At 35.4% G+C, this 11,820-nt stretch overlaps 1 long non-coding RNA gene across 1 annotated transcript; it reads left to right on the forward strand.

Annotated features, from left to right (window-relative positions):
• The first annotated feature begins 8,616 nt into the window (after window positions 1-8,616).
• On the forward strand, window positions 8,617-9,039 carry LOC120144414. Its single transcript, XR_005518033.1, has 3 exons — window positions 8,617-8,788; window positions 8,819-8,845; window positions 8,989-9,039. It is a non-coding gene; the product is annotated as an uncharacterized LOC120144414 (long non-coding RNA).
• Window positions 9,040-11,820: the final 2,781 nt, after the last annotated feature.

Below are 11,820 nucleotides of genomic sequence, written 5' to 3' on the forward strand. Positions count from 1 at the left end.
CTAAAGGAATCTATTTGTTGCGCAATTCCTTGATTTCTTTAGCCAGATCCATACTGGTTCTTCTTCATAAGTTAAATCCATTCGGACCTCTATTTCCGCTGGTTTAATAATGTGGGATGATCTGATTGGTATCTTTAGAGCATCGATACATGGAAAACATTGTGGATTTTTTCCATATCTGGAGGCAAATCTAACTGATATGCTACCGGTCCGACTCGTTTTAAGATGTCAAAAGGTCCAATGAATCTAGAACTAAGCTTTCCTTTGCGTCCAAATCTTAAACTTTCTTCCAAGGCGACACCTTCAAGAACACTTTATCTCCCACTTGAAATTCGATTTCTTTCCTTTTCAAATCAGCATAAGATTTTTTCCGATCAAAGGCTATCTTGAGGTTTCCCTGAATAATCTTTACTTTATTTTCCATCTCTTTAATCAACTCTGGCTCAACTAGGTATCGGTCTTTTAATTCAAACCAATTTAATGGTGTACGACACTTTAGCTCCTATAAAGCTTTATACGGGGCCATCTTAATATTCGACTGGTAACTTTTATTATACATAAATTCCGTTAAAGGCAAATACCTTTCCCATGATCCTTTCAACTCAATAACACATGCCTTTAGCATATCCTCAAGTATTTGGATGGCTCGCTCTGACTGCCCATCTGTTTGCGGATGAAAAGCGGTGCTGAAGTTCAATCGAGTACCCAACGCCTCATGCAATGACTTCCAAAATCTTGAAGTAAACCTTGGTTCTGATTGGACACTATTGATATAAGTACTCCATGCATTCTAACAATTTCTTTGATATACAAATCCGCATACTTATCCATCAAATAATCTACTCGTACTAGAATAAAATGAGTTGTCTTAGTCAATCGATCTACAATTACCCATACGGAGTCATTTTTGTTTGGCGATAAAGATAGCCCCGAAACAAAATCCATAGTAACTCACTCCCACTTCTACTCAGGAATGGATATCGGTTGAATCAGTCTGGAGGGTACTTGATGTTCAGCTTTCACTTGCTGACACGTCAAACATTTTGCCACAAACTCCGATATAGCTCTTTTCATATCAGGCCACCAATAATGACTTTTTAAATCATGATACAACTTATTCCCGCCTGTATGCATCGCCAAGGGGATATAATGTGCTTCATATAGAACTTCTTCCTTTAATTTTTTCGTTATCGGATATGTAAAGTCCTCCCCGATAATATAAACATCCATCGCCTCTTATTTTAAAATCTTTGGTCTCTTTCTTTTCAACTTGTGTCATTCTCGACAAGCATTTCTCATCTTGACCTTGTAGTTTTTTATCTGATCCAAAAGCATCAGCTTTAACTTAAGCTCAACAATCAAGGCACCATCTTCCTTTAATGACATATGCGCATCCAAAGCCCGTAGAGAGGCAAAAATCTTCCGGCTCAGTGCATCCGCTACTACATTTGCCTTTCAGGGATGATAATCAATAATTATATCATAGTCCTTTAAAAGTTTGATCCACCTTCTTTGCCTCAAGTTCAGTTATTTCTGAGTCAACAAGTACTTTAGACTCTTGTGATCCGTATAAATATGACATTATTCCCCATACAGATAATGACACCAGATTTTCAATGCAAACACAACTGTTTCCAATTCTAAATCATGAGTCGGATAATTTTTCTCGTGATTCTTCAACTGTCTTGAGTCATAAGCCACAACTTTTTCATCTTGCATCAGCACACACCCCAGTCCATTATGGGATGCATCACTGAAAATAACATAGTCTTTACTTACCTCAGGTTGTACCAACACAGGGGCCTCCATTACTATCCTATTGAGCCTTTTAAAGCTTTCTTGACATTTCTCTGTCCAGACAAATGGCATATCCTTTCATAACAATTTTGTTAGCGGCAAAGCTAACATTAAGAAGTTCTTCACAAATCGTCTACAATAACCAACAAGTCCCAAGAAACTTCGAACCTCAGAAACATTCTTTGAAGCTTGCCAAACCACTATAGCTTGGATCTTTCTTGGATCTACTCTTATGCTTTCTGTAGAGACTATATGTGTAAGGAAAGAAACTTCGGATAAACAAAATTCGCACTTTGACAATTTGGCATACAACTTCTCCTTGCGGAGTGTCTGAAGAACTACTCGAAGATGAGTATCATGTTCTTCTGTTGACTTGGAATATACCAATATATCATCTATAAATATCACCACAAATTGATCCAAGTACGGTTGGAATAATCGGTTCATCAAGTCCAAATGTCGCTGGTGCATTAATCAAACCAAATGGAATCACTACAAATTCATAGTGCCCATACCAAGTCTGAAAAGTTGTTTATAAAATATCATCGTATTTAATCTTTAGTTGATGGTACCCCGACCTTAGATCTATCTTAGAAAACACTACTGCTCCTTTCAATTGATCAAACAAATCATCAATCCTTGAAAGAGGATACTTGTTCTTTATTGTGACTTTATTTAACTGACGGAAATCGATATATAATCGCATAGACTCGTCTTTCTTTTTCTCAAACAGCACAGATGCTTTCCAAGAAGAAACACTAGGTCTTACAAACCCCTTATTAAGTAATTCTTATAGTTGGACTTTTAATTCTCTCAATTCCATCAGATCCATTCTATATGGAGCCATAGAAACAGGTTCGGTACCTGGGTAAATCGCAATCCTAAATTCTACCTCACGATCTTGAGGCAATCCCGGTAACTCCTCAGGAAAAACGTCCGGAAATTCTCTAACTATGGGAATATCATTTACTCTAACTTCCAAAATTCGAGTATCTATCAAATTGGATAGAAATGTTATACATCCCTTTGACATCATCTTCCTTGTAGTCATGGATGATATCACATTTGAGGGTGATTTCGCTCTTTCACCGATCACTATGATTTCTGAACCTTCATCATCCTTTAGAAATAAGTGTTTCATAAGAAAATCGACCAATCCATAATGTGAAGACAACCAATCCATGCCTAAAATAATTTCAAATTCATTGAAGGGCAACTACATCAAGTTTACCAGAAACATAATCTCTTGGATCTTTATAGGGCATTTTTTACATACTCTAGTTACTCTCGCACTGTGACCCATGGGGTTTACTGCTATCATCTCACTCACAATTGGTTCTAAAAGGACTCCTCTAATTTTAACTAATTTGGTACTAATGTATGAGTGTGTAGAACCATGATCAACTAAAATAAATACAAGCTCCTCAAAAAGATGGAAAATACCTGTTATAATTTTAGGGTCATCCCAATCCTCATTAGTCTTAATATTGTAAATTCTAGTGACTCCCTGAGTCTATTATCTCTATATTGAATTCGTTTGTCCCATGGATCTACCCCTTCCTTTGCTTCTATTTGAGGCTGTCACCGATCTTTCAAATTGCGTCGAATTATCCCCAGATTTCTTAGGACAGTTTTGAGCAAAGTGACTAGTCTCGCTACATTGGAAACAGGCTCCACTGAGAAGTTTGCATGTTCCACTATGCAATTTGCAACATATTTGACATGGAATTCTCTCCCCTGATGCTCTACCCGAACTAGCAACAAAAGACTGAGATTGTCTACTTTCTTGTGAAGCTGTTGCAAAACCATCTCTGTCAGTATATATGGAACTCGAGCCTTTGCCTCTTTTAACATGATGGGGAGTGGAAGGCATTCTCACTCTTTTCCCCATCTAAACACTCAGATCTGCAGCTAACATCTCTTCCTGAGCTCTTTTAATAACTTTAGCTCTGTTTATAACTTCTTGTAGACTTGGCAAGTTCAAGGCCAACATAATCTCATTTAAATTTAGCCTCAAGCCCTCTATGAACTAATCACGTATTGTTTTGTCATTTGGAACAACATCAGTGGCAAAATGGCTCAACTTGTTATACTCAGCCTCGAATTCATGTACGGCTCAATCACCTTGCTTCAGATTAAAGAACTTTAGCAACATTGCCCGTTTGAACTCCTCGCCTACATATTTGTTCTTGAATTTTTCCAGGAAAAATTACCAGTCACTTGCTATGGTGGTGCATACATCGTAGTATTTGACCACCATACTAGAGTTGATCCTCTAAGTACCTCTCAACTTTTTCAGATTCATGAATTGAAGACTCTCGAACATTAATATCACATCATTTAACCACAAGTCAGCCTCCATGGGACCCTCACTCTCTTCTCCCTAAAACTCTGGAGCTCCCAAGCTCTTCAGTTCTTTTGGAATTAACATTCTCGGGCTGGAGGAGCAGGGGGAGGTTGAACCCGAGTCAGTATGGAGTTAAGGGCTTGCATGAAAGTTCCAAACTCAGGCACCAAAATCCCTTGAGGTGGAAGTGCACTAGTATTTTCAGAGGGAATAGGTTGTTCACTATTTGCCTCATAACTCTCACTATCAGTTCCTTCTTGTATCTCTTGTCCCCACCTCTTCGTGAATTTGAAGATTCCGACATCTATTATAACATACATAATAATAACATTATAATTAGTAAGAAGTGTCATCAACTTCGCTAAAATGACAACATAACAGTAACATTGACAATATGTTTGGCATATAATTATCTTTTTTATTTTAAAAATTAAAATTAGTTTCGACCGAGAATCGGCTAAACCTGTAGCTCTGATACTAATAAATTTAACACACATCTCCCGTATACTTTTTTGTACACGAGATACATATGTCACATCATCTTTATAATAGTTCCTCATTTGAAAACCCCTAAAATTTTTATTTTTCGATTTCTGAAAACATAACATTTTTATATAAAACAAAACATTGATTGTAAACTATGATAAGTTCTACTTAATTAAAGTTAAGAGCATTTTTAATACTGTGATTACATATCAAATAAGTTTCTCCAAAATAAACTAGATTGTCTTGGTGTTACTGATGAGTCCACCTTAATTGGTAAACCCCGCTGCTACAATTATACTCCTTACTCCGATAATCTCTACTTTTACCTACGCGTAGAAAACAACACATGTTAAGCATTTACTTAGTGAGATTTAATATTGTAAAGAACATTAAGGTATACATAAGCATCTCATGTTTATTTGTCTTTAACTAAGTTGTATCATCCACAGGGATTAGTTAAGTCACTCTTATTGAAACCAAACTTCTATCATATTATCATCATAAACATTTTTAGTATGTCCAACATACTTTTCTTTCGTTCATTTTTCTTTAGTAATTATTGATTAATTTCAGTTATGGTCTCTTTTCATGCATTAATACATCCATTCATGCATTTTAATCATGGCACCCTTTCATGCCTTAATGCATCATTTCATGCATTTTAGTTATGGCATCATTTCATGCCTTAATGCATCATTTCATGTATTTTAGTTATGGCATCTTTGCATTCCTTAATGCATCCTTTCATTCATTTTAGTTATGGCATCCTTTCATGCCTTAATGAATTCTTTCATGCATTTTAGTTACGGCATCCTTTCATGCCTTAATCTATCCTTTCATGCATTTTAGTTATGGCATCCTTTCATGCATTTTAGTTATGGCATACTTTCATGCCTTAATGCATCCTTTCATGCATTTTAGTTATGGAATCCTTTCATGCCTTAATGCATCCTTTCATGCATTTTAGTTATGGCATCCTTTCATGCCTTAATGCATCCTTTGATACATTTTAGTTATGGCATCCTTTCATGTCTTAATGCATCCTTTCATGTATTTTAGTTATGGCATCCTTTCATGCCTTAATCTATCCTTTCATGCATTTTAGTTATGGCATCCTTTCATGCATTTTAGTTATGGCTATAAGATCAATCGATACTAGTTCAAGAAATGTGCTATTAATGATGAACTAGAATCGGTAATGTCTAATCATACTTAGGAATTAGTTGACTTGCCTAAAGGATTTAAACCAATCTGTAGCAAATGAATCTTCCGAAGAAAATGAGACCAGATGGTTTGATCTAGTGGTACAAGGCAAGGATAGTTGTCAAAGGGTTCACTCAAAAGTTTGTTTTAAACTACTTTGATACATACTCTCTCGTTACGAAAATCAAAACGATTCGTGCATTATTTGCACTAGCCTCTATTCATAAGTTGCATATACATCAAATGGATTTTAAGACTGTATTTTTGAATAGAGATCTAAATGAGGAGATCTATATGGGAACAATGGTACACGAAATTTCATAAAACTATACTTAGTTTTGGTTTTGTTGTGAATGGTTTGGATGCTTGCATGTATTCGAGGATGTTTGGTACTGATTACGTCATCATAAGTTTTGTTTATTGATGATATGTTGATTTTCAGTTCTAACATTGAGTTCATTAACAAAACAAACAGTTTCTTGTCCACTAAATTTGAGATGATGGATCTGGAAGAAGTCAATGTAATCTTAGGAGTCAAAATTACCAAAACTGAAAAGGGTTTTTTCTTTGAGTAAAACACACTATCTTGAGAAAGTGTTAAAGAAATTTGACAGTTTTGATGTTTTCCCTGTTTGAACCCTTGTGACCCTAGCATATATCTCTTTAAGAATAAAGGAATTAGCGTTTCACAAACAAAATATGCTAAATTAATCGAAATATTAATGTTCTTAATGAACTATACTCAGCCTGATATTATTTATGATGTGAATAGACTGAGTAGATATACTCATAATCCGAGTGGTGAATACTAGATTTCTCTTAAACGCTTACTGACGCATCTTAAGGGTACTTTGGATTGGAAACTTGAGTTTGTTGGCTTTCTTGCGGTGCTGGAAAGATATTGTGATGTCAATTGAGTTTCTGATAATGATGAGGTAAGCTCTACGAGTGGGTATGTTTTTACTTTAGGTGGAGCAGCAATCTCGTGGAAATCATCGAAGCAGACTTATATTGCTCGTTCTACCATTGAGTCAGAGTTTATAGCTCTTGACCTAACTGGGCAAGAAGCCGAGTGGCTCATAAGCTTGTTAGCAGATATTTCGTTGTGGGGAAGACCGACTCCTCTGATTTCTTTATTGTGTGATTCACAAGCTGTGATATGTGTGGCTAAAAACCAAGCTTACAATGGTAAGAAAAGACACATTCGCATAAGACATGAATCAAGTAGCACTCAATAAAGAATAGAGTGCTCTCTTTAGAGTATATGAAGTCAGAAATTAACCTAGCAGATCCTTGGTCCTAGATTCGTCGAGGGGGATGGGTCTAAAGCCCATTGGTTGAGAAATTCATAGTGGATACCCAACTTAGTTATCTAAGTTCCATGTGGTCAAACAAAACCATGGAAAGACTCATAGTGCACATTCTTACTGTATATCCCTATGATGAATAATGTGCATGCTCAGGTTGAGCTTAATTGCTCTTAATAAATTCATAGCCTAGGATTTGGGTAGTCTTAGTGATAAAGACTTGATGAATTTACCGATTTTGGCTAAATATCTATTCTTAATAAGTTCATAACCCAGAGTTGAGTGGGTAGTTCTAATCGCGAAGGAATAAATGAACTTACCTTTTGAGATTATGAGTTTTATTAAACTCTTAATGAATTCAAACCCAAGAGTTTGAGAGTTCCAAGTGAGAAGGACATATTGAATGGGAGTTCCTAGTGAAAATGACATATTGAATTCATCGAATTATGAGGTTGAATATTTATTCTTAATGACTTCTTATCCCAGAGTTTGGGTGGTTCATTAATAATGAACTTGAATAAAGTCACCATACCCTTTGTGAGGTTGAGCTATTATAAAAGCTCTTAATTATTTCATAGCTCAGTTTGAGTGGTTTATGTTGAGATAAACTTGATGAAATAACCTACGTAAGTGAGAAGGATTAGTCACCTTCTATGAAAAACATTAGGTCGTTGTTTCTAGTGGACTTATTAGAATCCTGAAAAAATAGGGTTAAACATATATACGCTTTTGTATATACTCTTTGTAGACACATTGAGGACTTTGGTGGATGAAGGGGTTAGTTGTGTGTTATGAGTTTACCCCAATCTTAGAAAGTTCAAGACTAGTTTCACTTATCTAAGAGAATGATTGCTCATCATCACTATGTACTAGTTCCAGATACGTTCACTAGTGCTTAAGCAACTAATCTCGCTATTGCTCTTCTCATGTTTTAACTTCATTGCTCTCATCTTTACGAAAGAATTCTTTCAGATTAGTGGGGGAATGTTGATAATGCTCAATTGAATGTTGGAAAAATGCTCAAATTAGGTTATCCCACTGGTATTGGAAATATGCTAGTTAGGTTATCCCATAGTATTGGAAATATGCTCAAATTAGGTTATTCCACTAGTATTGGAAATGATCATTTTACCCTCACTATTTAGCCTATAAATAGTGAGCAATTTCATTCATTTTAAGATATCTCAAGCAAACATTTGCTTTGGAACACTCCTCTCTTTTGAGTGTAGTTTGAGTTGAGAGAAGAGCAATACCACCAAGTTCATTGTACAAATTCTTGGAGAGTCGTGTTAACCTTAGGGGGTTGTTCGTCCATTGTAGCGATTACACACATCGGGGCGAATTCTTGGAGACGGTTATCATTCTGATTGATTATTTTATTTAATATTTTTCAGTCAGTGCTAACGTCTCGTTTTGCAGCAATCTATTTTCCAACACAGTCTTCCCTGCAGGAATTATGAGACAAATTCCTGAAAATTATGCTCTCATGTCGTGAAGGGTATGCAAACTCGACATGTTGGAATTCAACTTCTCCTAAAATGGTATCCAAAATATCCCATTCCATATTGTCTAAATCTATTTTTGGCGTTCTTTTTATCATTTCATTTATATGCTCAGCAGCTGAACATGATTCAGATAAGGGCTTCAAGTTGGATAAACTATCAGATAAGGGCTTCAGATTGGATAAACTATCACCAAGTCGTATGTTCAATAAAAGGGAGAATAGCATTAAAATCTGAATAAAAGTTGTTTATCAAATCTGAAAATGCTTTGTTGTAACTATCTTAAAGAGCTTCTTGGTAAAAATTTAAAGTTTTTAAGAGAACTTTATGTTCAAAACTCTTACAGTCCACCAACAACAATGCATGCCTACTATGAAAATAGTTCCACCCTGAGCTCCATGGTACATGACCAGTTTGCTACCGTAGTAAGTAATGAAAGCCCAAATAGCAAAAGTAATGCCATTGCTTCCGATGACCAAGCCTTTAGCGAGCCCTTGCCTCAACCCCAAGTTCAAGGATCCTTGTAGATAAGGGTGAGCGTTCGATCGAGTCGATTCAAAAAATTTCAAGTTATTCGAGTTGACTAGTCCTATTTTATAACTCGGAGTTGACTTGAAATTTTTTCAAGTCGAGTGAGTTTATAAATTTCAAGTCGAGTCGATATTAAAAGTTTATGTTTAAATTTAATTGTGAATACTTATAATATTATAATATTATTTGGTTATAATTTAAGTGAGTTTCTATAACCATATATACAATACAAATATGTTTCTATAAATTTTTTTCATATGTGATATGCATATATCATACAAAGTCCAAGGACACGACTCAAACTTGAAAATAAATCCACTAATTACAAAAAATTTTGAGTTATTCGAGTTGTATTTTACAACTCGATTTGAACTTTAAATTTTTTCGAGTCGAGTTTATGAAATTGTAACCCGAAATCAATCTGAGTCAAGTATTTTTGAGTCAAATCGAGTCGAAAAATCTATTTTCCGAATCGAGTCAAATTTTGTTCACCTCTACTTGTAAAGCTTTAGAGAACTCGGCGGTAGTTTTGTTTTCAACCAACAAAGGCATATACTGTTCTTATTGAAGCTATTGCCTGCTCTGATATTGTACTGGCCTTATTGTACTCCACCCTTATCTTCATTGCAAGATTTAGTAAAATTTACCCGTATATTAAAGAAGGAACAACCAACAACAAAAGAAAAGGGAAAATCACAAGGGCTAATTTCCATGGTATCAGAAAAACTGCTATGTAAACTCCAATAAACGTAGCAGCTCTTGCTATTAGGTTTGGAACCTGACAAATGATAAAAACGTTTAATCAACTCACAACTTGTAGTAAAATAGTTCTTCATAAATCTTTTGCTTTAATTGTTTGAAGATTTTAGTTGAACTAACCTTCTCACTGATAACTTCTTGAATTATGAGACTGTCGTTGGAAACACTGGTGACTACTTCAGCTATGCTTGTTACATTCAAATCAAAGTAGCCAACTTTTTGTCTTAGGACAGCTTTCAAATACCTTATTCTTATTCTCATTCTCATTCTCGTCGCTTGTCTTTCACCTGTTCTTGTCCAACAAAGTCCCTCTTATCAATTGGGAAACATTTTGGTAACCAGTGGTGTCGATCTTAGAGTATATATGGTCACAATGTGGCGTTCATTCTGAATCTGAGATTCTAGTTGATCACCAAACAGGATTCATTATGGGTAATTTTCCTTCAGCAGAAATATCGTCTTTCTGAGCTTTTTACTACATCTATTACACGATATAATTATACCCCCTTATGGAAAGCTTTATCTTCCAATTCGGAGAGCTCAAAGTCTAGTATAGCATGATCGATGAGCAATGGGGTGTTAATTGATGTTTTCGATGACACTTGGATCCCGATACTAGGTCATCTCCCTCCTATGCTCTGTTTTGAAAACCGGACCGGACCGGCCGGTTCAACCGGGAACCGTTGCTTAGTCCGGTTCAATCTAAACCGGTTGAACCGCTATTAGTGAACCGGCCAGAACCGTTGAACCGTTCGAACCGGACCGGCTGAAAATCGGAAAAAACCGGAAAAAAACCGGGATTTTTGTTTTTTAAAAAAAAAATTAAACCAAACAACGTCGTTTGTTAAACGAGTCAAGTTGAACTCGAGTATTGTTGAGCTCGACTCGAACTTGAAAACTTTAAAAGTAAGCTCAACTCAACTCAAACTCACAAGCTAAAAATTATCAAGTTCAACTCAAACTCGAAATATAATATTGAAACTTGAACTCAAAAAGGCTTGAACTCAAAAAAAAATTAGAAGCTCGATTGAAGCCTAAAATTCGAGTTTGATTGAAGTGAAAGAATAGTTCACTCAATGCTCACCAAAAGGCTCCATAATTTTGAATGCCAAATTACCTCTATTATTTATAGAAGTTAGTTGTGATGCGCTTTTATGTTTCTTAGCAATGTGAGATTGTTTTGTTCTCATATTTTTACTCTTTAGACTTTTGGGATGCTCTTCTATGTTTCTTAGTCATGTGGGATTGTTTTTAAAAAAAATTAAACCAAACAATATCATTTTGTTATGATTTTTTTAACTCCAAATTTATTTTTTAATTATAGTTATATAATTATATTTATTATTTAATATGTTTTACTTTAAATATTATGTTGTAGTTAATTTGAATCATTTTGTTTCACTTGATTTTATGGTTTTTAACTTATATATGTTATGATTTACTTTGAATATGACTTGTGATATAAAAAATTATTTTTTATTAAATATTTTTGGTATTTTTATTTAATTTTTTAAATAATTATAACGTCGTCCGATTCTTTCGACCGGTCGGACCGGTTCGACCGGTTGAACCAGTGAACCGGTAGCATGACCAGTTCGCTAACCGATCCGGTTCTGAAAACCATGCTCCTATGTTCGTGCTTATTATTGTGGCCCTTCCTCTCGCACTTTCGTGGATTTCTTTAATCCTAATGGTAATTGGGATATCGATCAATTGTTAGTTGTGTTTACCGATGAGGTTATTCAATACATCTTGGCATCAAATGCCTCGACCCTTTGAGCGGACCAGATTCGTGTACTTGGAGATGGACTCCGAAGCAAGATTTTCAATGAAAATCTACTTATTTTCGACTGATGGGCAATGCATAGCTACCCAAACTTCCTATTTG

Source organism: Hibiscus syriacus, unplaced genomic scaffold, assembly GCF_006381635.1.
Source record: "Hibiscus syriacus cultivar Baekdansim isolate YM2019G1 unplaced genomic scaffold, ASM638163v2 tig00110889_pilon, whole genome shotgun sequence".
Lineage (NCBI taxonomy): Eukaryota > Viridiplantae > Streptophyta > Magnoliopsida > Malvales > Malvaceae > Hibiscus > Hibiscus syriacus.